The sequence below is a fragment of the Dasypus novemcinctus genome, chromosome 7, assembly GCF_030445035.2.
Source record: "Dasypus novemcinctus isolate mDasNov1 chromosome 7, mDasNov1.1.hap2, whole genome shotgun sequence".
Lineage (NCBI taxonomy): Eukaryota > Metazoa > Chordata > Mammalia > Cingulata > Dasypodidae > Dasypus > Dasypus novemcinctus.
Window position 1 is genome coordinate 80,826,055 of NC_080679.1, and position 27,461 is coordinate 80,853,515.

General features: G+C 37.2%; 1 protein-coding gene across 6 annotated transcripts in view; it reads right to left on the reverse strand.

Annotated features, from left to right (window-relative positions):
• B3GALT1 (beta-1,3-galactosyltransferase 1) overlaps window positions 1–27,461 on the reverse strand; it is a 617,370-nt gene that overhangs the window by 208,870 nt on the left and 381,039 nt on the right. For 2 of the 6 annotated variants that reach the window (XM_058300695.2, XM_071216310.1), the window contains one exon: window positions 10,833–10,942. The exons of the other annotated variants lie outside the window; for them this stretch is intronic. The gene's annotated coding sequence lies outside the window, so the exon portion shown is untranslated. Of the gene's footprint in view, window positions 1–10,832; window positions 10,943–27,461 lie in introns of those variants that run through there. 6 annotated transcript variants of the gene reach the window in all.

Sequence of the window (27,461 nt, forward strand, 5' to 3'; positions counted from 1 at the left end):
AATATTTCGTAACAATGCAAGTTTTTAGTGGTGGTTGATGGAAGCCCTGTATGATAATATGTATGTCTGTTTTGTAAGTTTATAACTTAGCATATACATTGTTTATGTATGTTCATGTATGAATGATATACTTCAATATAAATTTTTTTGAAGATTTATTTATTTATTTATTCCTCTCCCCTCTCCCCTCCCCCCCCCGTTGTCTGTTCTCTGTCTATTTGCTGCATCTTTGTCTGCTTCTGTTGTTGTCAGCGGCACGGGAATCTGTGTTTCTTTTTGTTGCGTCATCTTGTGTCAGCTCTGTGTGTGTGTGGTGCCATTCCTGGGCAGGCTGCACTTTCTTTTGCGCTGGGTGGCTCTCCTTATGGGGCGCACTCCTTGTGCATGGAGCTCCCCTACGCGGGGGACACCCCTGCGTGGCACGGCACTCCTTGCGCGCATCAGCACTATGCATGGGCCAGCTCCACACGGGTCAAGGAGGCCTGGGGTTTGAACCACGGACCTCCCATGTGGTAGACGGACGCCCTAACCACTGAGCCAAGTCCGCTGCCTCAATATAATTTTTTCATGAAAAAATAATTGTTTGGGAAAAGTATTAAAGTCAAGAGTATATATGATAAATAGCAGGAAATATTCTTAGATTCATAGGAGAATCAGATTGTGAAAGGACTTTCTTGGTCATGATAGTATATAGACTTACATCTTAGTAGAAAAGAGCCATTAAAGGGTTTGAGGAAGGGTTTGTATGTTTATTTGTTAATTCATTAACTCCCTCTCAATGAACATATGATGAGTACCTACTCTGTGATATAATGAAAACTGTTCTTAAAGTTTTACCATTGATTGAAGATAACCAATGATTAATCATTTAGGGAATGATAAGTAAGAAATAAGGAATCAGGAAGGCAAATTAGTAAATTATTCATTAATTCAGATATGGAATGATATCTACTAGAGGTTGTTTATGTTTGCTAAAAGCTGCTGAAACCAATATACCAGAAAATGAGCTGACCTTTATAATCCATTTATTATTATAAAAATTAACAGTTTTGAGGCCATGAAAGTATCAAATCAATGCATTAGACACATCTCTCTCCCCAAAGGTCAGCTGCTGGTGATTCTGGGCTCCTGACACCTGGCAAGGCCTAATGGCAGCTCTGCTGGTTTCTGTCTTCTCCTCTAGGCTCACGTTGTCCCTGAGCTCAGCTGTGGGCAAGCAAGCACATGGCTTATCTCTCTCCTCTCCTCTGGGCCTCACTGTTAGTTCTCTTTTGGGCTGCTCTGTCTGGCTCTTCTCTCTCCTGGGTTTGTCAATTTCACCTTCTGGAGGCATCCCTCTGTCATTGTGGCTTTTTTCCTGTGTCTGTGGCTTTTAGTTCTCTGTTTATAAAGGACTCCAGTAAAACGATTAAGATCCACCCTGTGCTATACCCTATAAGATCAATCTAGTCAAGTTGCCCTTAACTTACCTAATCTAATCAAAGGTTAACAAGAGGTTCAATTTAAGAACATAATTTTCTGGGGTCCACATAAAAGACTAAAACCAACACACTGATGAGCAAAGAAACTTATAGCATGGGGCGAATTCAAGCATAGAAGAGAAGATGGGATGTTATTGGAGTGCATGGGGCAAAACTTAACTGACTTTGATGCCTTTCTATACAAAGAGATGCCTTTCTATACAAAGTAACAATTAATTTGAGACCTAAAATATAATTAGAAGTAAATCAGGTGGCGGACTTGGCCCAGTAGTTAGGGCGTCCTTCTACCACATGGGAGGTCTGTGGTTCAAACCCCGGGCCTCCTTGACCCGTGTGGAGCTGGTCCATGTGCAGTGCTGATGTGCACAAGGAGTGCCGTGCCATGCAGGGGTGTCCCCCCATGTAGGGGAGCCCCATGTACAAGGAGTGTGCCCCATAAGGAGAGCCGCCCAGCATGAAAGAAAGTGCAGCCTGTCCAGGAATGGCGCTGCACATATGGAGAGCTGACACAACAAGATGATGCAACGAAAAGAAACACAGATTCCCGTTCTGCTGACAACAACAGAAGCGGACAAAGAAGACACAGCAAATAGACACAGAGAACAGACAACCAGGGTGGGGGGGAGAAGGGGAGAGAAATAAATAAATAAATAAATCTTTTTAAAAAAAGAAGTAAATCATATGAGGAGAGAGGAATGGTACAGTACAGAATGTTTCTGACTGGGGTCAGGTGAAAGAGCATGGCTCCTTCTGGAAAAAAAGCAATCCAGGGAAGCCAACTTGGCCCAGTGGTTAGGGCATCCATCTACCACATGGGAGGTACGCGGTTCAAACCCTGGTCCTCCTGGACCTGTGTGGAGCTGGTCCATGCGCAGTGCTGATGCATGCAAGGAGTGCCGTGCCATGCAGGGGTGTCCCCCATATAGGGGATCCCCATGTGCAAAGAGTGCGCCCCATAAGGAGAGCCGCCCAGCACGAAAGAAAGTGCAGCCTGTTCAGGAATGGCGCTGCCCACATGGAGAGCTGACACGACAAGATGATGCAACAAAAAGAAACACAGATTCCCATGCCGCTGACAACAATATAAATGGACAAAGAAGAAGATGCAGCAAATAGACACAGAGAACAGACCACTGGGGTGGGGGAGGGGTAGGGAAGGAAAATAAATAAATAAATAAATCTTAAAAAAAAAAAGGCAATCCGATATGGTCAGAATATAGAATGTGTATGGAGGTACTTGAAGGGCATTCAAGTAAAGTTATCTGAGTGAAGACATTTAAAGAGAGAGACACAGAGAGCTACAAAATAAGAAATAATATTTCAACAATAGAAATACTTATTGAGTAGGAAGAATAAGAACAGTTGAATGTGGCATATTAAGTAGGTCCCCTTACCCTGAATCTGGGCTATCCCTTGAATCTGGTGACTTGTCTTCACTAATAGAATGTGGTAGTAATTACATTCTAGGTTTTCCAGGTCTAGAGCTTAGGAGGTCTTCCAGCTTCCATTTTTGCAATCTTAGAGCCTTGTACCATCACATAAGAAGTCTAGCAACCGTGGAGAGAAAGGCCTGGACAACCTCCTGTTGTTCTAATCACCATAGCTGAGGCTCATAATGTGAATGAGGTATCTTGGATGCCCCAGAACCAGTTGAGCACCCAGCAAATGAATACAGCTCCATGAGGAGCCTCAGGTATCACTACAAGGAACATTACTGCCTAGCTGAGGCACGCTAACCAATAGTATCATGAGAAATAATAAACCAATGTTATTTTCAACCACTATTTTGAGGAGCAATAGGTAACTGATACAGTAAAAGAAACAGAAATTTAGGAGGGCCTAGAGATGGACTGGAATTCTGCTTCATTATGGGAAACAGAGGGAAGAGACCATTTCAAGTAGGGAAGACTGTACAGTATCAAAAGTAAAGAGATCGGGAAATGGACTTGGCCCAGTGGTTAGGGCATCCGTCTACCACATGGGAGGTCCGCGGTTCAAACCCCGGGCCTCCTTGACCTGTGTGGAGCTGGCCCATGCGCAGTGCTAATGCGCGCAAGGAGTGCCCTGCCATGCAGGGTTGTCCCCTGCGTAGGGGAGCCCCACGCGCAAGGAATGCACCCGTAAGGAGAGCTGCCCAGCGCGAAAGAAAGTGCAGCCTGCCCAGGAATGGCGCCGCTCACACTTCCCCTGCCGCTGACGACAACAGAAGCGGACAAAGAACCAAGACGCAGCAAACAGACACAGAGAACAGACATCCGGGGGAGGGGGGGAATTAAATAAATAAAAAAATAAAAATAAAAATAAAAAAATAAAAAAAAAACAGAAGTAAAGAGATCAAACAGCATCTCAAATTTAGAAAGTACAGACATCCACATTCAGTTTGTAAAAGTAGAATTTTCTTCTCTTTTTCCTATTGAATGAAGCATTATTGTGAATATTTTCTAAAGAGACTATTTATAGTTTGAGCATCCTACATCAGATGGTCCTGTTCTTTGTATGCCACTCTTCATGAGACTGGATGAAGTCTAAAGTTCTATTGATTCCCTTGTCTTTTCAAGGTTATTCAAACTCACTCAGTCTTCCACAAAGGAGTTTAAATAAGAGATGAGTCCAAAGCTTTGTGCCTCTTAAATGCCAGGTTCCTGCTTCCGAGGCTCTTTTGAGACACTGCCATCTTCATTAGCATCTGGTGCAACATCTACTAACATCTTTTCTTTTTGTTTCTTATCTCCTGCTGGTTTTCAAGTTGGTATACAATTGAAAGTCTGACTCTTAAGAAAAAAAGTACCTCTTGAAATGACTGAAATTAGATAACCATTTCCCCATACTCTCTACAGGGTTTTGCACCAGAACCTTGGGCACTCTTGTGTTGCGCATTCTCATTTGGCTTACCAACATCTCAATGTTCCCACTGAGAGCCCCAGAAGATTCAATCACGAGTTCAGCAACCCCTTATGTTGCTCTTGCTTGCTTAAGGGCTATAATTTTACTTATCATGCTGTCATTCTGTGCTCTTACAGACTTTCTTTCTTGGCTCATCAAACTTACTGGAAATTGGCCTGAATCGCATATCTGGGGAACTTGAAAGAAGAGCCCAACTCATCAGTTTTCTCCTGGATTACCCACAGGCCATCATGTCTTCACTGAGTTAAAATAGCCGAGCCCAATGACTAAAACAATTAAGATAATATTATATTCTTTCCAAAGTCTTTTTATAATAATTATGTGATTGAGTAGATGACACTTGGAATTTGATTTTTGTGATTTAGGGTAATTTAAAAACTCTTGAATAAGTCCTATTTTCTTATTATTAATCAGAAATATATTCAAGCCCATCAGAGTGAAAATATCTGTTCAAGTGCAAGGAAGGCCATAAAATTTAAACTATGGGCATTTATAAAGCTTGTACCAACTAAGATAATAACAAGTACATTGTAGTTCTCAAACAAACTCATTGGAAAGAAGAGAGGAAATATACTGAGCTTTTAACTTTTCAAAAATGAGATGCATGCTTTTTATTATATTTACTAATATTATGAAAATTATGCCATGTGAAATATGATACAAGGTAAATTCTATGTACATGACCAAGCAAATTACTCCAGAGGTCATGGAACAGAAAGGTTCACAGACCAAATTAAGATGCTTGAATCATTCAGTTTATTAAATCAATATAGACAGCACAAAGAAAGAGGTAAGAGATGGAATAGATTAACATCTTAGGAAAAGTGCAAGCAGAGCAGAAGTACTGTTTTAGCTGAATCCAGGATTATGCAGTATTATATATCCTATCTCACTCTTAGTGCTGATTGTGTGGTTAAGAGGACCAAGGCTGAGGTTTGAACAAAGGGGCTTGGTAGATGGAAGGTGTTTAGTCCAATACATACTTTATAGCAGAGGCCAAAATACCTGGTCGTGGCTGAAGGCCATCAATTAGTCTGATGAGCAGCAATAGGTTTTACTTGCCAGAATGTGTGTCCCCAAAGAGTGGTCAACTTTATATACCTGAGTATTTGGCATCCTGTATGCTTTATATACATTTAGTGTATGATGCATTTTAGAGGTTTAGCATATACATGCTCTACTGTTTCCTTGATAAACAGGTCTCGTACTAGCTTACTTATATGTACACATTGTATAAGTTCTGCCTATATCTCATAAGCTGCTTGTTTATTCATTATCATTATGTAACATACATTATGAGATTTGCCCGCTTCTTACAAATTACTGTTATTCATTATCTATACTTAATATAACCATTTATTTTCTTATCTTCTGTAGCTTAATTAATATCTTCAAACACAGCGAATGCACATTATACAACATTCATTGGGCAAATATATATTGAGCATCTATGATATGCTAGGAAAAACTTAAATGCTGGAGATACAGCAGAGATCATGTAGACAGAACTTTCTGCCCTCCTGGAGTTTCTAGTGAATTACTAGCAGTCAAGACTTCATTCATGGTTCTGTTACAATTTTTTTATTCTTGTAATGACCTTTATTTGCAGGGATTGATTTTTACTCAATGGGTAAAAAAAGGTGAGCCTGCAGTTAACTACATTTTAGGTATGATATCTTATTGAAAAAAAGTGATTGAATGGTTAAAGTGTAACTTTTCAATATGAGCTTCAGTTAATATGGGTAAACCAAATCTTTGCAGATGGGATGGTTAGCTCTGATTAGAAAAAGAGGCCCATCTAATATGTGAAGGAATAAATAGGCCATTCAAAGCCAGTTTAAATTTAATGCAATTTGTAACGAAACTGAAAATGAAGTAAAAGAAAATTAAACTCTGACGAGCTGTAAAGAGAAAAAGAAATGAAATGGGAAACCAATCTTAAACTACTTGTGAGAATTTCGGGTTTTGAGAATTTAGTTGTAATTATTTCATCAATGTACTAGAAGAGAAAATTATTTATTAGTGAACTGAAATAGTTTTCTATAATTATGTGTTCTGGTAAATTGTACTATTTTAAATAATTGAAATACTGATGTTTTTGTTGGTATTCTTGTTATTTCAGGTTTTTAAAAAATATGAAATTTGAATAATTTCCATATTGCAAGTCAATCAGAGCCTTTTTTTTGGTTTATTTATTTATTTCTCCCCCCTCCCCTCTGTTGTCTGCTCTCTGTGTCCATACACTGTGTGTTCTTCTGTGTGTGCTTGTATTTTCATTAGGTGGTTCTGGGAACCAATCCTGGGACCTTCTGGAGTGGGAGAGAGGTGACCATTCTCTTGTGCCACCTCAGCTCCCTGATATGCTGCATCTCTTATTATCTTTCCTCTGTGTAATAAGAGATATTATGTCTTTTTGTTTCATCATCTTGCTGCATCAGCTCTTCACGCAGGCTAGCACTCCTGCACAGGGCAGCACTCTGTGCAGGCCAGCAGTCCACATGGCCAGCTGGCCATACGGGCCAGTTTGTCTTCATCAGGAGGCCCAGGGCATTGAACCCTGGACCTCCTATATGGTAAACAGGAGTCCAATTACTTGAGCCCATCTGCTTCCCAACCAGAGACTTTTAATCCGAGTAAAATTTTATACAAAGTGTACTTGTTTGAGAAAACATTCTTCCATATATAAATAATTCCCCCAAAGAAGAAAAGAAATGAAAATTAACAGAGCAAAGCTTCAATTGCACAAATAATTCTTATTCCATTTCAAAGGCTTTCTAAAATGCAGACTCTCAATCTATGAGTGATGAAATTAAAGGAAAATAAATTGGTAATACATTCTTAAAACATAAATTGCAGCTTTAACTCAATAAAAACATTTCAACCTTGCAAATAACAAAATATTGTTTAAAAACAATTTCCATAGGTGTCAAGACACAGAATTGTTTGAAAATGGAGGAGTACACAGAAAATATTTGGAGTTGTTTTACGACTATGTCTTCACTCTTCCCCAAACCCTTATAGATTCAAAAAGAACTAGAATATGGGAGTTCTGTGAAGACAGTGTTAGAGTAGGCAGCAGGGGTTCATTCTCTCACAAAAACAATGGAGAAAGGGCCAAAGCTGTCTGAGGGATCTGCTTTCAGGGTCAGCATACCAGAACAGTGCTGTACAACTCTCAGGAGGGTGAGGGACAGAGAGAAGAGAGATGTGAGTTACTAAAGCCACATAGTGTCAGGGAAGGGCACCCACACTCCCCACACTCCCCACACTCAAGACATTAAGCATGGATAAAATCCCTGGCTCACTGCAGCCTACTGAGAGTGGAATTGACTTCCTCCCTGTCAGTTATTACAAGGGAAGAGGGAAGGTGAGTTGGAGGGCTGAGAGTGGTTTCTCTTCAGTGAATTCGGCCAATAGAGACCACTTTGAATCTCAGCTCTTGCCAGATGAAGAAACACCAGCCAGCAGAGGTTGAAAGAAAGACCTCAGTGGAAAGGATCACTGGCAAGCTCTATCTGCTGGCTGGTCCAGAAATTGCAAGGAGAAAAACAGATTTTAGGTCTGTCTTTAGCCTCACCCCTGTGTGAAAATCTATGCCCCTTTAGTGAGTCATTGGCCTGATTTGATAACTTAAGCTGGGCAATTTTAAAGAATTAGAGTAAGTTGAATCAAAAATCAAAGAACTGTGAAAAAAAGCCCACTAGGTAATAGAGAAATTGACCATCAGAGTAAATTCACTAACATAATCCAATGCCTAAATATCAGGAAAAAATTCCAGGACATACTAGGAAATAGGAAAAAATAGCCCAGCCAAAGAACAAACTAAATATGTTGACAAGATACAGGATTTAAGATAAATAATCAATGATAATCACACCAATCTCCTAAATAAATTCAAAGAATTGAACATATGACTAAAGAACATATGACTAAAGAGATAAAGGATATTAAGAAGACACTGGGCGAGCATAAAGGACAATTTGAAAGCCTACAAAGAAACATAAGGGAACTTGTAGGAATGAAAGACACAATAGATGAGATTAAAAATATGTTAGAAGCACATAAGAGCAGATGTGAACTGCTTGAAGAAAGAATTAATGCTATTGAGGACAGTACATCTGGACTGGGAAAGAAAGAAAAGAATGGAAAAATGCAACAGGGTCTTTTTTTTTTTCCCCCTCTTCCCCCTTCCCCTCCCCCCCGGTTGTCTGTTCTCTGTGTCCATTTGCTGCATGTTCTTTGCCCGCTTCTGTTGTTGTCAGCAGCATGGGAATCTGTGTCTCTTTTTTGTTACGTAATCTTGCTGCGTCAGCTTTCTGGTGTGCGGTGCCATTCCTGGGCAGGCTGAAATTTCTTTCACACTGTGCGGCTCTCCTTAAGGGGCACACTCCTTGCCCGTGGGGCTCCCCTACACGGGGGACACCCCTGTGTGGCAGGGCACTCCTTGCGCACATCAGCACTGTGCATGAGCCATCTCCACACAGGTCAAGGAGGCCCAGAGTTTGAACTGTGGACCTCCCATGTGGTAGATGGATGCCCTATCCACTGGGTCAAGTCTGCTTCCTGAGGAACAGGGTCTTGAGGTATTAAATGACAATGCAAAATGTACAAACATATACATTATCGGTGTCCCAGAAGAAGAGAATGGAAAAGAGGCAGAAATATATAAAAAGACAGAAAACTTTCCAACCCTTATGAAAGACATAAATATCAATGTCCAAGAAGGACAACACACCCAGAACAGAAAAATCTGAACAGATCTATCCCGAGACACCTACTCTTCAGAATGACAAATATCAGAGATAAAGAGAGGACTCTGAAAGTAGCAAGAGACAAGCAAAGCTTCACATACAAGGGAACCTCAATGAGATTAAGTGCCGACCTTGCATCAGAAACCATAAAGGTGAGAAGAAATTGGTATGATGTATTTAAGGTACTGAAAGAGAAAAATTGTTTCTGTATCTGGCAAAACTGTCCTTCAAAAATGAGGGTGAATTTAAAGTTCCCACAGAGGGAAACGGACTTTGGCCCAGTGGTTAGGGCGTCCGTCTACCATATGGGAGGTCCGCGGTTCAAACCCCGGGCCTCCTTGACCCGTGTGGAGCTGGCCATGCGCAGCGCTGATGCGCGCAAGGAGTGCCGTGCCACGCAAGGGTGTCCCCCGCGTGGGGGAGCCCCACGCGCAAGGAGTGCGCCCGTGAGGAAAGCCGCCCAGCGTGAAAAGAAAGTGCAGCCTGCCCAGGAATGGCGCCGCCCACACTTCCCGTGCCGCTGACGACAACAGAAGCGGACAAAGAAACAAGACGCAGCAAATAGACACCAAGAACAGACAACCAGGGGAGGGGGGGAAATTAAATAAATAAATAAATCTTTAAAAAAAAAAAAAAAAATAAAGTTCCCACAGAAAAACACAGACAAACACAGAGAGTATGCAACCAAAATATCAGAATTACAAGAGATACTAAAGGGAATGCTGTAGACTGATAAAAAAACACAAAGGCTGAGAGACTTGGAGAAAAGTGTAGAAATGAAGATTATCAGGAAGGGTAAATTAAAGGGTAATTAAAGACAGACAATGGTAAAGATACGACAATGGAAGCCAAAGCATAAAATGGCCAAAGTAAGTATTGCTTTTATAGTAAAAATATTCAATATTAATGGATTGAATTCTCCAATCAAAAGACATGGACTGAAAGAATGGATAAAAAGTATGAGCCATCTATATGCTTTCTACAAGACAGCTCAGATGTAAGGACACAATCAGTTTGAAAGCTAAAGGTTGGAAAAAGATATTCCATGCAAGTAGCCATCAAAGAAGATCTGGAGTTGTGATACTAATATCAGATGAAAAAATTTTAAATGCAAAACTGTTATAAGAGTGAAAAGGGAGAAACAGATGTGGCTCAACCAATTGGTCTCCTGTCTACCATATAGGAGGTCCAGGGTTTGATGCCCAGGGCTTTCTGGTGAGGGCAAGCTGGCCCACGTGGCAAGCTGGCCCATGTGGAGTGCTGGCCCAAATGGAAATGTGTCTCCATGCAGGAGTGCCACCCTGTGTGGGAATGCCACCCCACCTGGGAAAGCCACCCCATGCAGGAGCGCCAACCAATGCAGAGAGCTGGTGCAGCAAGATGATACAAGAGACACAGAGGAGAGAAAATAAGAAGATGTAGCAGAACAGGGAGATGCAGTGGTGCAAGAGAGTAACCGCCTCTCTCCCACTCCGGAAGGTCCCAGGATCAGTTCCCAGAACTGCCTAATGATAGTACAAGCAGACACAGAAGAATACACAGTGAATGGACACAGAGAGCAGACAATGTGGGGAATGGGGGAAGGGGGTGAGAAATAAATAAAAACTAATCTTAAAAAAAAATGAAAAGGTCATTATATATTTAAAAAAAGGAGTAACTCATCAAGAAGAAATAACTATACTAAATATTTACGTACCTTACCTGGTACTCCCAGATACATGAGGCACAGCAGAAGGGAGAACTAAATATCTCTACAATAGTAGTTGGAGACTTCAAAACACCACTCTTAGTGTTGACTAGAACATTCTGGCAGAAGATAAATAAAAGAAATGGAAAGCTTGAATAACATGATAAATGCACTACACCTAACAGATATTTATAGAGCATTACACCCCCCCAAACAGCAGTACATACATTATTTTCAGATGTTCATGGATCCTTCTCCAGGATAGAGTGTATACTGGGTTACAAACCAGTCTCAATAAACTTTAAAAGATTGAAAGTATACCAAACACTTTCTATGATCATAAAGGAATGAGCTGGAAATCAATAATTCACAGAAAAAGTCAAAATTCATAAACATATGGAGATTAAACAATACACTCTTAAATAATCAGTGGGTCAAAGAAGAAACTGCAAGAGAATTCAGTAAATATCTTGAGATGAATGACAATAAGAACACAACATATCAAAACCTATGGGACAATGCAAAGGCGGTGCTGAGAGGGAAATTTATAGTCTTCAATGCTTATGTTAAAAAAGAAGAAAGAACTAAAATTGAAGATCTAATTGCACACCTGGAGGACAAGAAAAAAAAACAGCAAACTAATCCCAAACCAAGCCAAAGGAAGGAAATAGTAAAGATTAGAGCAGAAATAAATGAAATCAAGACTAAAAACAATGACAGAATCAACAAAACCAAAAGTTGGTTCTTTGAGAAGATCAACAAAATCGACAAACCCTTAGCCAGATTGAAAATGGAAAAAAGAGAGAAGATGCAAATAAATAAAATCAGAAGTGAGAGGAGGGACATTACCACTGACCCTGCAGAGAAAGAGAGATCATTAGGAGATACTATAAACAACTATATTCTAAAAAACTAGACAATGCACACGAGATGGACAAAGTCTAGAAACACATGAACCATGTACACTGACCCTAGAAGAAACAGAATCCCAACAAACCAGTCACAAATGAAGAGACTGGAACAGTCATCAAAGCCTCCCAAATATGAAAAGTCCAGGATCAGATCACTTCACAGTTGAATTCTACCAATTATTCAAAGATGACCTAATACCACATTTGCTCAAGCTCTCCCAAAAAACTGAATAGGAAAGAGTGCTATTGAATTCATTCAATGAATCCAACATCACTGTAATACCAAAGCCAGATAAAGATAATGCAAAACAAACAAACAAACAAACAAAAAACAAGAAAATTACAGACCAATATCTCTAATGAATATAGATGCAAAAATCCTCAACAACGCACTTGCAAACTGAATCCAAAAGTGCATTAAAAGAATTATACACCATGATCAAATGGGTTTTATCCCAGCTATGCAAGAGTGGTTCAACACAAGAAAATCAACTACTGTAATGAAACACATTAATAAACTGTGGAAGAAAAATCACATGGTCCTTTCAATTCATCCAGAAAAGGTTTTTGACAAAATACAGCATCTTTTCTTGATAAAAACACTTGAAAAGATAGAAATAGAAGGATGCCTTCTCAATATGGTAAAGTGCACATATGAAAAGCCTACAGCTAGCATTGTACTCAGTGGTGAAAGACTGAAAGCTTTTCTGCTGAGATAAGGAAAAAGACAAGGATGCCTACTGTCACTGCTGTATTCAATATTGTGCTACTAGTTCTAGCTAGAGCAATTAGGCTATATAAAGAAATAAACGGCACCCAAATAGGAAAGGAAGAAGTAAAACTTACACTATTTGCTGATGATATAATCTTATGTCTAGAAAATCCTGAAAAATTCACAAGAAAGCTACTAAAACAAATAGATGAGTTCAACAACATGTCAGGATACAAGATTAATATGCAACAACAACAAAAATCCATTTATAATAATGACTAAAAGAATAAAATATTTAGGAATAAACTTAACCAATGCCAAAAAGGACTTGTATTCAGAAAACTGCAAAATATTGCCAAAAGTAACAGAAGTCTTAAATAAATGGAAGGACATTTTGTGTTCATGGACTGGAAGACTAAATATTAAGATGTTAATTCTACACGAACAGATTCAACACAATCTCAATAAAATTCCCAACAACCTTTCTTTGCAGAAATTGAAAAGCCAATTATCATATTTATTTAGAAGGGCAAGGGACCCCAAATATTCAAAAACATCATTAACACCTGATATTACATGTAGGCAGAGATATTCTGCTGGTCTGAGTTGACTCTTTTATTCAAGGTCTTTTTCTAGTTACATCATCAGCTGGTGCTTGGTTGTAATCCTTTGGTGCCAGGGAGGCTCATCCCTGTGAGTCATGTCCCACACTGGGGGGAAGGTAATGCATTTACATGCTGAGTTTGGCTTAGAGAGTGGCCACATTTGAGCAACATGGAGGCTCTCAGGAGATCACTCTTAGGCACCCTGCAGCTCTAGGCCTAGTTCATATTTCAAGTGCACAGACTCATAAGCATAGTCATCAGTATCGAGGGCTCATGTCCTGCCATGGCCCACTGGGTGAACTAGGGGAGAGCATAAACTACAATGTAAACCATTATCCATGTGGTGCAGCAGTGCTCCGAAATGTATGCGACAAATGCAATGAGTGTGCCATGGTGATGGGTTGTTGATGTGGGAGAAGTGGGGTGAGGGGGGTGGGGGTATATGGGGACCTCTTATATTTTTTGAATGTAACATTTAAAAAAAATAGAGAGAGGAAAAAAACATCATTAAGAAAAAGAGTAAAGTTGGAGGACTCTCAGTTCCTGACTTTAAAGCATATTACTTAGCTAGAGTGGTAAAAACAGCATGAACTGGCTTAAAGATAGACAGATTGACCAATGGAACCAAAACAAGAACTCAGAAATTTACCCACACATCTATGGTCAAGTGATTTTTACAAAGCTTTTAAGCCCTCCGTTTTGGGCCAAAGCAGTTTATTCAATAAATAGTGCTGGAAGAACTGAATATTCATAACCAAAAGAAAGAAAAAGGACCACTATCTCACACCTTATACAGTAATAAACACAAAATTGATCAAGGACCTAAATATAAAAAGTATAACCATAAAACTCCAAGAAGAAAATGTAGGAAAACATCTTCAGGATCTTGTGGTAGTTTTTAAAATGTTATACCAAAAGCATGAGCAATAAAAGATAAAATAGATAAATAGGACCTCTTCAAAATTAAACACATTTGCACCTCAATACTTTGCCAAAAGGGTTAAAAGGCAGCCATCTCAATAGGAGAAAATGTTTGGAAATCACATATCTGATAAGGGTTTAATATCCATAATATATACTGAGATACTACAAGTCAACAATAAAAAGACAAATTACCCAATTAAAAAATGGGCAAAAGTCTTGATTAGACATTGGTTAAATGAAGAAATACAAATGGAAATAAAAATACATGAAAAAATATTCAACATCACTAGCAATTAAGGAAATGCAAATCAAAACTATGAGTTATCATTTCACATCTATTAGAATGGCCACTATGAAAAAGCTGGCAAACTACTAGTGTTGGAGAGTATGTGTTGAGACAGGAACACTTACTCACTGTTGGTGGGAATGTAGAATGGTATAGCCACTGTTGCAGACTGTTTGACAGTTCTAAAAGAAGTTGAATATAGATGCAGCAATACCACTACTAGGTATCACCCAGAAGAACTGACAGCAGTGACACAAATAGACATCTGCACACCAATGCTCATAGTGGTGTTATTCACAATTGCCAAAAGATAGAAACAACCCAGGTGTCCGTCAACAGATGAATGAATAAACAATTTGTGGTGTAAACACAGGACGGAATATTATGTCACTGTAAGAAGAAATAAAGTTGTGATGCATATGACAACATGGATGAACCTGGAGGACATGTTGAGTGAAGCAAACCAGACACAAAGGGCCAAATACTGTATGATTGCCCCATTATGAACTAAATATATTGTGTAAACTCATGGAGTTAATAATTAGATTATAGGTCACCAGAAAATATAATGAGGTTAGTGAATGGAATTTTGACAGTTAATCTGTGCAGAATTGGTAAAAACGTTGTTGGTAAATCTTTGGAAATGAATAGAAAAGGTGAAAGCACATCATGCTGCTTGCAACTAGCAGTGCAATGTGTATGACAGTGGTTGAAATGGAAAGTATAAGGGCATGTATATTACTAGAAGGAAAGCTAAAAAATGTAACATGAAAAAAAATGTAACATGGGACTGTACAACACAGTGAAACCTCATGTGATATATGAATATGGGTAATACTGCATCTATAAGACTGTACAAAATGTAAATATAAATAAACTAGAGAGATGGAAAACAGAATAGCAGCTATGTGCAGTAGTGGATGCATAGAGAGATCGAGAGGTGATGAGATTTTTAATTTATTATTATGATTGCAATAATGAAAATGCTGTAATACTGATTGAAGTGACAAATACACAACTATGTGATTATGCCAAATACCACTGTTTGTATGCTTTGGATGGATTTATGCTTAATTAACATGCATCCAAGAAAATTGATTTGTTAAAAAAAAAAGAATTGCCATAGCCATAGCAACAGCAGCCACACATAGTAAAGTGGCAGCAAGATGGTGCAAACACTGAAAAAGATTCTTGTTTACCCTCCTCCATTACCCAAAACAAGTAAAAGGCCATTTTGTTTCCATGAAAAGAAAAAAAAAAGAAACAAACTAGAATACCGTCACCAAAAATATACTGTAACTCAACAATGACATAATTAACACCTTTTACTTTTCAAAAAATTTCACTTTTTATAAAATAAACATTTGTGATTCACTTTAAATTTTTAAATTATTACATGAAATTTATTCATATTTCCTCTGTAAACAATTTATTTTTGAATACTTTATTGTAATTACCTTTATCTGATAATTTTCATTGGAAGGTTAACATATGGTTATCATTCATATTATAGTAAATTTTTGCTTGCTCTCATATAAAGTTTATAAATTTTTATATTTGAAATTTAAAATTTTTTAAAAATCATGCATTCTGATCACTCACTAATGAGAGTTCTTTTATTTTTGTCTTGTGTTGCATCATTTTATATATAGCTTGAATCATAGATAATAGTTTTGAATACTTCCATATCTCCAAATTCAAGGGTAGTACTAATATGCAAACATAAATGTGCCTTTTTGATGTTTGTATGAGAAGAACATATTCAGAGATTTACAATTTTCTCAAGTTTCACTTCTTATTGTCTTGTTACTAAACCCTTGATCTTCCCCCCAAGATCAGCTCCACCAATAGCCTTTTCTACATCTGTTGATAACACCCTTCTGCTTCCAGCTGTTGAGACTAAAAATCCTGGTATTATCCTTTATGAATCCTCTCTTTCCTCTTGCTCTATATCCAATCCAACAGAAAATTCTTCTTGGCTCTTCTTTCAAATATATCCAGAACAAGACCACTTCTCATTACCTTATCTAGGGACATGCTGGTCCAGATCCCTACCCTCTCACTCTGATTACCATACTTCTGTCTTGATGTCCCTGCTTTCATTCTGGTGACCCGTCAGCATCTAGGAAGATCCTTTGAAATGCTAGGTCAGATCACATCACTCCTCTGCTTTCAGGGGCTCCCCATAGCTTTCAGAGTCCCAAAGCCCTTATAAGTGATTTGCCCTTCCCCCTTAGCTCCAACAACTCTTTGTTCTGCTCACTCCCCTCCATTTACCTTAGCTTTCCTACATTTCTTTGAACATGCCAGGTATACCACAGGCTTAGGATCTTTGCATTAGACATTTCTTTTTCCTGAAATAAAAATCTTCCATTAGTCAACTTCTTGGACAACTCCCCCATCACACTGAAGCCTTGTCAAATGTTTTCAGTGAGCCCTATTCCTAACACCTCATTTAAAATCACAACTCACTAATCACTCCTACCCTAACATTCTAGTTTGCTCTTGATTTATTTTTTCATAATTTAAAAAATACTATGTAATGAATTGGTTATGTTTATTGTCTCTTTCAATGCAAATAGTTTGGAAGCATCACAAGGAATAGGATCTCTGTTTTTTGGGTTTCCTGATTCATCCCAATGGAATGAATGGTACCTGATACAAAGAAGGTTTTCAATAAATATTAGTTGAATGAGGGAATTACAAACCTGTTAGGCAATATTTCTATCTTGCACACTTAGAACATAATTATTTTGATCCTACTAAAGAAATTAGAGAACACTGCTGTTGAGAATTTGAAAAAATTTCATCTTTCCTAACCACTCCACTGATTTATACTATAAACTATAACTTAAGTAAAATTACCATAGAATATAAGACCAATATTGGGTTTGATTTTTTGTCATCATTTAGCATTCTATTTTGCTCTACCAGAATAAAAATCTTGTTAGTAATTCAAAGTGTAGAGAAAGATATTTGCTACAGTTACCGAACCATCTTGGACTTGATTTATGGTATTTGGAATTTCAACAACTTGGTTGAAATATACCAAACTTCAATAACCACAACTACTTGGCAGTCCTGCTGGTGTTTGTAATAAATAATAATAAATAAAAATAATAATGATGCTGTAATAATAAAGTTAATAAAATAATAAGACTAAAACCATATTAAATTTAATAAATATTAAATAACATAATAATAATTGCTAAGATTAAGTATTTACTAGATGCAAGTCACTCTTGTAAATGACAGTCATGCCTTACCTCATTTGATACTCACAGCCACTCTATGGGATAGTTATTATTGGTATACATTTGTCAATGAGTAAATAACCTTAGGGAAGTAGAATAAATTTCCCAGAGTTATAAGGATAGCAAATATCTGAGAATTCATTTCTTATCTTAAAATGATAGATATCTATCAACATAAATCCATCTACCTCATTCTTATTAATGGCTCCATACTATTTAAAGAAACAGCTTGTTGTTTAATTTATTTCTCTATTGTTTTTCTGTTTTCAGTTTCATTGATTTCTGCTATTATCTTTATATCACCTTCTTTTTCCTTGCTTTGGATTTATTATATGTTCTTCTTTAGGTGGGAGCTTAGATTACTGATTTGTGACTTTTCCTCTTTTCTAATTTAATGCTATAAATTTTTCTCAGCACTGCTTAGGTGTGGCTTACAAATTTTGATATATTATATTTTTATTTTCATTCAGTTTAACGTAATTTTGATTTCCTTTGGCACTCTTCTTTTAACCATGGGTTATTTCAAAGTAAGTTGTTCAGTTTTCAAGTATTTGGAGATTTTCCTGCCTTTCTGATTTTGATTTCTAGTTTCATTTGATTCTAATCAGAGAACACACTCTGTATGATTTCAATTCTTTTAAATGTTTTGAGGTGGTCTATCAATATATATGTTCTGTGATCTCTTGAAAATAATGTGCATTCTACTGTTGGGTTGAGTGTTCTATAAATGTTGATTAGATCCTAATGATTGTTAGTATTGTTGGGTTCTCCTATTTCCTTGGGGGTTTTGTACCTAGGTTTACTATTAACTTAAAAAATTTTTTTTCTTTTTTCCTTTAATTATCTTTTTAAAAAGAGATACATAAATCACATAAAATGTTATACTAAAAAATATAAGAGGTTCCCATATATCCCACTCCCCACACCCCCATTCCTCCCACATCGATAACTTCTTTTATTAGTGTGGTACATTCATTGCATTTGATGAGTACATTTTGGAGCATTGCTACACAGCATGGATTACAGTTTATGTTGTAGTTAACACTCTCTCCCAGTCCATTCAGTGAATTATGGCAAGATACATAATATCCTGCATCTGTCCCTGCAATATCATTGAGGACAACTCCAAGTCCTGAAAATGCCCCAGTATCACAACTCTTATCCCTCTCCCTGTCTTCAGCAACTCTCGCGGCCACTGTCTCCACATCAATGATGGATGAGTCATCAATGACTCTCCCATTGCTGGAGTCACAATAATTCTATAGTAGAATACCAGTATGTTCACTCTAATCCGTATTTTATTCCTCCATCCTGAGGACTCTTGGATGGCGATGTCCACTCCACCTCTAAATTGAAAGGGGGTTTAGATTCCACATGGCTGGTGGATGGAACTCTCCTGTTTGCAGCTGTAGACTCTCTCAGTTCCCTGATGTGATGGTTGACCATCCTTACCTCCCAGTTAGCTTATCTGGGTAAGTCCAATGAACTGAAAGTAGGTGTTGCAACTCTGCTGAGGCTCAGGGCCCAGCTGGAACACAGGGAGTCCAGAGATTCAAGTCTCCTGAGCATATACCAACCTCAGCACCAACCACAGGTTCAGTGAAAGTGACAGAAGAGGCATGCGCAGAGAGGTTACATCTGAGTCCAACTGAGATGCTTACAGTCATGACAGATGGCTCTGGAGTTTGGTGCCTTGTCAATGGGCCCTATTTTGGAACTATTAACTTTTGAGAGTGAGTGCTGAAGTCTTCAACTGTACTTGTAGTTTTCTTTATTTCTCCAATGAGTTCTATCAGTTTTTGTGTCACACAATTTATAGCTGTTATTTGCTGCATTCACATTTATGATTGCTATGTCTTCTTGGGGTTAACCCTTATATCACCACCTTTGATCCTCTGTGTCACCATTAATTTCACTGATCTGATGTCTATTTCACCTGATATTAATATAGTCATTTCTGCTTTCCTTCAATTTATGTTGGCATGATTTATCTTTTCCCCCTTCTTTCAGTTTCAACCTTCCTATACAATTATATTTTAAATGAGTTTTTTGTAGACAACATAAAGTTGGGTCATGTTTTAAAATCTATTGTTGCTCTTTTCCTTTTAATTGGTATATTTTAATGCAATTGTTGATATGTCCGGATTTAAATCTGCAATTTTATGGTTTTCTGTTTGTTCTACATTTTTCATTTCTTTGTCCTATTTTCCTGCCTTCCTGTGGGTAACTTCTCTATTTTGATTTATATATAGTGTTTTTGTTAACAAAATGTCTTTGTATAGTTTTTCTAGAATTTTTTAAAGTATTAAGATATATATAGCTACATATATGTATAGGTATATAACTTATCTCAGTATTGATACCAACATTTTACCAGTTCAAGTGACATACATACATTCTTTTCTAATAGCAAAGAATTCTTCCACTTTTTAATTTTGACATACTGATATTTCCATAAACTCACAAGTGGAAAATAAGCTGCTTAATAAAAGTCATTTCATACATACAATATATAGAAATTATTTTAAAAGTTTGTTCATCAAATGGATTATTTTGTTACTAACAAAAATTGATACAAATAATTGACTAGAAATGAAACCATCACTAAACCAAAATACACAGGAAGTGTACTTCATTTCAGGAAAAAAACCCAAATAATTCTTACAATGCTAGAAGAAAAAAGTAGATTTGTCATAGTATACATTAACATATTCCCTTAAAGCAGGGACAATTTAAAATTTTCATATTAAAAAATGTTCAGGTGTATTTCTATCTGTGTACATTCAGGAATTATAATCATATCACAGGTTTCATACAATTATCTCATCATGCAAAAAAACCCCAAACTCAACTATTTTCTACCTCCTTTTCTGTCCTTTTACCCTTTCCCATTTAAAATATAATTGTTTTAAATATTTTCTGTACATCCATTTAGGATTATATTAGAGAGTGTTACAATTCTGGCTTTAATCATCAAACAGAGTTTAGAAGACTCAAGAGGAAAAGGAAAATCTTTTATATTTACCCATATTTTTGCTTACTTTGGTCTGTTTCCTTCCTGATATTTAAAAATTTCTTTTTTCTATATTTTTCCTTTCTGTTTAAAGAAGTTCCTTTAGCCATTCTTTTGGGATAGGTCTGGTAGAAACACATTTTCTTAGTTTTCTGTCTTCTGAAATTGTCTTGATTTCTTTTTAATTCCCAAAGGATATTTTTTGCTGAATAAGTGATTCTGGATTAGCATATCTTTTCTTCAGCACTTACTTCAGGTTCCATAGTTTCTGATGAGAAATCTGCTATCATTCAACATGATTTTCCCCTATAGGTAAGGTGTTTCTTTCTATCCCTGCTTTCAAGAATTTTTTCGATTTTCTTTTGTGAAGTTTGACTACAGCGTTTCTTGATGTAAATTTCTTTAGGTTTATCCTGTTTGTGATTAGCTCAGTTTATTGAATCTATGATTTTATGTCTCTTGCCAAATCTGAGATGGTTTCAGTCATTATTTTTCCTAATACTTTTTCAGTCCTGCCCTCCTTCTCTTCTCCTTCAGAAAAATCCAATGATATGAATGTTAGATACTTTGTATTAGTACCTAAGGTTCTGTTAATTTTCTTTTCCAGTTTATTTTCTGCTGTTCACATTAGGTCATTTACATTGTGGTGTCATTAAGTCCACAAATTTGTTTCCTCTGTCTCCTCCATTCTGCTGCTAAGCTCATCTGGTGAATTTTTAAAGATTTTAGGTTATTGTATTTTTCAGTTCTAATAGCTCCATTTGGTTCTTCCTTACAACTTCTTTTCCTTTGCTGAGTTATTTTTTTCCCTGAGACTCTCAATTTTAAAATTTGTTTTAAACACATTCACATGCTGTGAAAGCATTTTTATGATGGCCCTTTTTAAAATCTTTGGGAGCAAATTCCAACACCTCTGTCAAACCTGGTTTGAATCTACTGACTACCTTTTTACATTCAGGTTGATATCTTCTTAGTCTGACAATGATCCTTTGCTATACCTGCTTTTATTATATCCTTTGATGGGGATAAGATTACTGAGGCTCAGAGAGACCCAAAAAGACAACTTAAGAAATGGAACTTAAGAGTGGAGTCCAGAATCCAAGTGGGTATGAAATCAATGCCAGACTCTTAAGCTCTCAAATTATAGACAATATGTTTAGTATGATGTGATTTTATAAGAAAAAAAGTACTGCTGGATATTTATTTTTAGCATAGGGAAAAAATGTCAGAATAGACTTCAAAATGTACCTGGGATTTTCTATGAAGAATAAGATTTGGATGATTTTCACTTCTGTCTCTCTGTACCTAAAAATTATCTACAATAATCTGAATTTAATAACCTGTCCATCATATAATTTTGAATAGAGCTTTGAATATGTTGGGTATGTAAACTCATTAAGATAGTGCTTTTCAGGTTTTTTTTCCCTCATATCAACGGTTACAACTCAAGTGTATAAAAAGACTAATTGTTAAAAAGTATGAAATAACCCCAGTTTATACTCTTTTTTTTTAAAGATTTATTCCCCTCCCCCCCCAGTTGTCTGCTCTCTGTGTCCATTCGCTGTGTGTTCTTCTGTGACCGCTTCTATCCTTATCAGCAGCACTGAGAATCTGTATTTCTTTTTGTTGTGTCATCTTGTTGTGTCAGCTCTCCGTGTGTGTTGGACCATTCTTGGGCAGGTTGCACTTTCTTTCACGCTGGGTGGCTCTCCTTACAGGGCACACTCCTTGTGCGTGGGACTCCCCTACATAGGGGACACCCCTGTGTGGCACGGCACTCCGTGAGCGCATCAATGTCGTGCATGGGCCAGCTGCACATGGGTCAAGGAGGCTCGGGGTTTGAACCGCAGACCTCCCATGTGGTAGGCAGGCGCCCTATCCATTGGGCCAAGTCTGCTTCCCCCAGTTTATACGCTTAATCTCACTTAGGGGAAATAGATTTAAACCATTTTTGTAGAGCAGCAAATTTATTTTCTATTTATTTCTTTCATATTCTGTGTTTTGAATATAAAATTTTTTAGTCAACTTTATTTAGAAGTTAGATCACATTATTTTCAAACATGCATTTTCTTAGTAGAAAAATTAAATATTTTCCCTGGCCCCTCTATTATTTCATCCTCTTCTTGTGTGTTTTTTTTTTTTTTTTACTATATTACCATCTTTGGAATGGTAGTATATCTTTTTCTAATAGACTTGAATGACAAGATATATTTTCACATCATGTTGCCATGACTACTAAACCCTTTAATTCCTCTTCCTTTAAATATATTCACTGTTAAATTAGAGATACAGCTCAAGCAATTTGGGATACTTCATCATTTTTGCTTAAAACATTATATGATGTCTCAAGTTTACTCTTTTTTTAATTAGAGAAATTGTTGGTTTTTGAACAATCACGTATAAAATACAGAATTCCCATGTACCATCCTATTATTAACATCTTGCATTGGTGTGGTACACTTGTTACAATTGATGAAAGCACATTTTTATAATTGTCCTATTAACTATAGTCCATGTTTTAACTTAGGGGTCACTGTGTTGTGTTGTTCCATGGATTAAAATTTTTTAGAATCCTAATAACATATATACAATCTAAAATTTCCCCTTTTGACCACATTTGAATACATAATTCAGTGCCATTAATTATGTTTACATTGTTTTCCCCCATCAACACCATCTATTAACAAAATTTTTCCATCATTCCAAATAGAAACTCTGTATATTTTAAGCTTTAATTCTCTATTCCTACCCTCACCCATCCTCTGTTAACCTATGTTCTAGACTCCTTGAGTTTGCTTATTCTAATTGTTTCATATCTGTTAGCTCATACAATGTTGTCCCTTTGTGTCTGGCTTACTTCACTCAAAGAGATGTCTTCAAGGTTCATCCATGTTGTTGCATGTATCAGAGCTTCTTTCATTTTTAATATTTTATATACATTGAGTGTATATACTACATTTTGTTTATCCATTCATTGGTTGATGGACATGGGAGTTGCTTCGCTTTTTTGGCATTTGTGCATAATGCCGCTGTGAACATGGATTTGCAAATATCAAGTTTACTATTCTGATGAGAATAAGGTGAGAGAGTCTATTTCCTAATTCTCTAAAGCAAGTTTTAGAAAAAGGCCAACACTTATCTAAGAAAACTTTTCAAGCTCCGTATAGGAATTTTCCTTCAGGTTCAGAGCAAAATTTTTATATATCCTGAAATAAACTGGAAAGCTTTTCTAAAATTCTAAGCCATCTGGATCGATAGTTAGACATTCTAACACACCCATATCCCTCATCAGAATATTGAAAAACCCTGAAATGACAAGGAAAGTCTCTTCCTGGTTGATTTAGAAATATCTGTCTAGACACAGTCCATCTCCAACCTTTCTTTATTTGAAGGTGTAACTGTTGCATATTGCAAGAAGGCAGTAGGGAGTCAATGCTGACTTGCTGCTCTGGAGTGAGGGATGAAGAGATATAAAGCATCTTAATGGCATCTTAAATGAAGAGCAGTTGGCATACAATGAGCATATATTTATAAGGCTTATGTAGCAAGGATAAATAACTGGTTTGATCTTAATAATTCTTAGATCAAAGATTTGATTTTTTTCAATGGTACTTCCTTTAAATATTATGGCATTCAAAAAATACTAGAAATATATTTAGATTCTTCCAGTGTCTAATTATATGGAAATGTACATAAGTTAATATGGATTATTGATATATTGTATTTCATTCTCAGACTATTAAAAATATCTTTAATAGACGAGGTTTTATGTTGGTGAAAACTATAAGATGAGATGCTAAACTCATAAAACTGTAAGGTCAAGTAAATAATTTTGAACAAATGGATAGAAATATTGGAATGACATACAGCACATGTTTTTATTAGTAAACCTAATTTCGCATAGAGTATTAAAAGCGTTTATTAAAATGAGCTGTTCATAAATCCTAATGTACTGTCTAATCTCTCTACTTTCAGTTTTTCTCAAAATGGAATGCTAAAAATAATTAACAAGTCAAAGCAGGGAAAAATGTCTAATAATCCTTCACTTTGAATTCCAGGATCACAGACCGATAGTCATTACTTATTGCAAATGACTCCTGATCTTACTTTGGATTTCAGGAAAGCAAACCAATAATAAATTAAAAGTGACCTTTTCATTTAAGTGAAGCAGGTGGAATAAAATATTTAAAATGTTTAAGAAAGCAAACAAAACAGCATGTGTCCTTAGTAGGTTTTAATTTGCCTGAGAAAATGTCTGTCTGCTCAATCCCTTACTCTGAAGGATAAGAGAAATTTAAAGAGCCACAGAGCAGAAGACTACTCTGCCTTAGAAACCAATCATTGAATAAAATCCAAACTTTTAAAATTTGTCCACAAAGTCCTTACAAGATCAACTCCTTCCTTTCTCTTTAATTTATATTCTACCTCTGTGTATCACTCTCCATTCTCTATCCTCACCAGCCTATTTCCATTCCTTAAATATGCTGAACTCATTTCTGCCTCAGGGCCTTTGCACCTGCTTGGGATGCTCTTCTTTGGCTCTTCACAGCTCTCAGTTCAAATGTTGTCTATTTTGTCTTTGCTGAGCTTCTTTGCTAAAGTAGCCCTTTCAGATGATATGAAAATTATCTTAAAATTTGATTTGTTTACTTCATTGCTCTATGTGTTTTCTTTTACTTTCTCTAAGTATAAAAATGTATAAGCTTCTTTTAGAACCATGTGTAGAACTGTGCCTGACATATTTTATGTGCTCAACAATATTTATAGACTGACTGGCTCTGAGTTATTTCAAAGATAGGCTGAGTGGCAGTCTGAATTTGTTTCAGAGCTAACATTTGCATAGTCATTTACAACTTAACAAGGTTTCCATGTATGATGTCTTGTAATACTCTTAGACCCTCATATCATTTAAGAGGTAATTAATGTGAGATAGTGTTACTGTCATTTCTAAAACTTAAGAGTAGGAAGGGGTCATGTTGTGACTCATATCCAGAATAAAGTGGTGGTTGTTGATGTTGTTTTTCATGCCTTTCACTCTCTTCCACTTTTCCTGAGTCCCAGATAGCTACGATTAAATGATGGGACAGCAACACATATTCTACAGATGTCTGTGTGGATTCTGTTAAATACGCTATCTTCATTTTGGCATCAGTACTACATGATGTCACCACCAAGTTGCTACCACCAATGGGCAAAAAGTCACATTTTTCTTCTATCATATTAATTCTGTTTAGAATAAAGGGGGAATAATGCTTTGTCATTTCTTTCAGTTTGCTAAGGCTGCCAGTGCAAAAATACCAGAAATGTGTTGGCTTTTATAATGGGGATTTATTAGGGTAAAAGCTGACAGTTCTGAGCCTGTGAAAACCTCCAACAAGGCATTATGACAAATGCCTCCTCACCAAAGGTCAGCTGCTGGTGGGACCATGGACTCCTGCCATGGGTCCAGGAAAAATGGTAGCATCTCCTTGCTTTGGGCTGGCTCCTCTTAGTCCAGGCTCCAGCCTCTCTCTCAGTCTTTCGGGGTTTCTCTCAGTCTCTCAGGATTACTGTCTTCCTGCAGTCTTCTCTCTTACTTGGCAGGGTCAAAATGGCAACTGTCTTTCTCTTTGTGCGCTTCTGCTTTCAGTTCTCAGTTTATATAAGACCCCAGCAGGAGGATGGAGACTTATCTAGGTCATGGCTCACTGATGTAGTCCAATCTAAAGCCCTAAAGCAATCTAATGAAAAGTGATCTAGTCAAAGTCCCTTAACTGAATCTCATGCTATCAATGGGCCACAAACCCACAGAAATAGTTCTAAGAACATGACCTTTTTTGGGAGTCACAAAACTTGTAACTGTCACTTGGTTAAAGCTATTGAATTTTCATTAATTTTAAAAAAATGTACTTCCTGGAAACTTCTATCACACTCTAGAAGAATAACTGAGGCTTATATTTATCACTAGATTAGGTATTCTGCCTGAAATATGAAGATATTATTTTTTGGACTCATGGAATCTTTTGGCTGGAAATCAGCTCTTCCAAGGGAGGAAAGTAAGACCAGAAAGGCACAGTGATCTGACAAAGGTCACTTGACCAGTTAGTGGTACAGCCAGTACTGACCACCGCCTTTCCAATTTATGCAATTCATGCCTCTATAGAGATTAAATCAGACCAGGTAATTTTTCAGGGTGTGGAGGTATGAAATCAAGAAGAACAAGAGGAAAATTTAAGTAATTTGTAGCTGTGCTTTTACTTAGTAATTTGTATTTAATAAATATAGATAAATCATTGATCATTTGAAAAATGTTTATTCCATGCCTATTTTGTTGTTGGCACACTGTCCTGCAGTGCAGCAACAGTAAAGAGCACAATGGCATCCCTCCCTTCAAGAGTTCGTGATCGCCAGGGGAAGACCAATCAGTAAATGTTCAATTTAGACTCACTATTTTAAGGAGCTGTGACCAAGACAAGCACTGGGAGCACAGACAGGGGGCAGCTAACCCAGGAAGTCTCCCTGGAGAAGATGGGTCCAAAGCTGAGACCTGAAGGATGAGCATAATAGTTGAGGGAAGAGAGAAATTTTCCAGATAGAGAGAAGAGCGTGCTCGCCAACCTGGATGCACTAGTACACTCTCCTGTCCACCACACCCCAAACACAAAAAGAGAGTAACAATTATTCTTATTGCCCTGTGCTCTTTTGAACCACAATTCCACATGAGGAATCACACATGGTACTTCAATACCTGGAAGGCCCTGGATGTGGTTTTATCAGAGGTATTCACTTTATAACAAATTGAGCACCCTGGGAAGGGGGTTCTACCGAGATGCCAGTGCCTAGAATTGCAGAAGAGTCAAGGCTTCACAATCTTTGAATAAGGTGAGGTTCATTTTCATCTTGCTCACCCGCACCTTCCTCAAAAAGTCTTTGGTGCCAACCCCCACTATGTAA